Consider the following 1,107-nt stretch of genomic DNA (forward strand, 5'->3'; position numbering starts at 1 on the left):
AGTGGGGACAAGGGACATCCTTGTCTGGCCCCATTTTTCAGAAGAATTGATCGTGTCTTTTCTCCATTGACTACCACATTGGCTGTTGGTTTTTCATATATAGCTTGTACTGTATTGAGGAATTTTCCTTCCATTCGTATCTTCTTGTGTGTCTTAAACATGAATTGGTATTGGGTGTTGTCGAATGCTTTGTCTGCATCTATTGATATTGTCATGTGGTTCTTATATTTCTTCGTTTCAGTGAGACAAATAATACTTATGGTCTTTTGTATGTTGAACCATCCCTGCATCCCTGGTATGAATCCAACTTGGTCATGGTGAATTAATTGTTTTATATATTTTTGTATTCTCTTGGCTAGTATTTTGTTAAGGATTTTTGCTTCAATAATAATTAGGGAAATTGGTCTGTAGTTCTCAATTCTTGTGGGATCCTTGCCCACTTTAGGTATCAGAGTTATACTAGCTTCACAGAAGGAATTTGGGAGTTTGCCATCTTTTTCTATGTTCAGGAAGAGTTTGTGTAAGATCGATGTCAGTTCTTCCCTGAATGCTTGATAAAATTCACGCATGTATCCATCTGGTCCTGGAGCCTTCTTGGTTGGCAATTCTTTATGATAGCCTTGTCTATTTTTTCTATTGATATGGGTTTGTTGAGGTTCTTGATGGCCATTGGGTATAATCTAGGGAGGGATTGTTTTTCCAAGAATTCATCCATGGGTCTTCCAAGTTTTTTAATTCATTGGAGTACATTCCTTCATAGTGCTGTGTAATTATCCTTTTGATTTCACTATGGTCTGGTGTAATATTCCCTCTTTCATCCCTCATCCTTGCAATTGAAATGTGTTCCTTCCTTTCTTTGGTCAAATTTGTGAGAGGTTTGTTGATTTGATTTATCCATTCGAAGAACCAACTTTTAGCAGCATTGATTTTTTCCCATAGTTTTCTTATTTTCTCTCTCCTGAATCTCAGATCTAATTCTTATTATTTCTTTTCTTTTTCTATTAGTTTGATTTTCTTGCTGACTCCGATCTAATTGCTATAAGTTCTGTGCCAGTGTATCAATCATATGCCTCTCCTCCTTCTTTATGTGTGCATGTAATGCTATGA

This window comes from Echinops telfairi, unplaced genomic scaffold, assembly GCF_000313985.2.
Source record: "Echinops telfairi isolate 266 unplaced genomic scaffold, ASM31398v2 ScPeMD7_7419;HRSCAF=8457, whole genome shotgun sequence".
NCBI classification, from domain to species: Eukaryota; Metazoa; Chordata; class Mammalia; order Afrosoricida; family Tenrecidae; genus Echinops; species Echinops telfairi.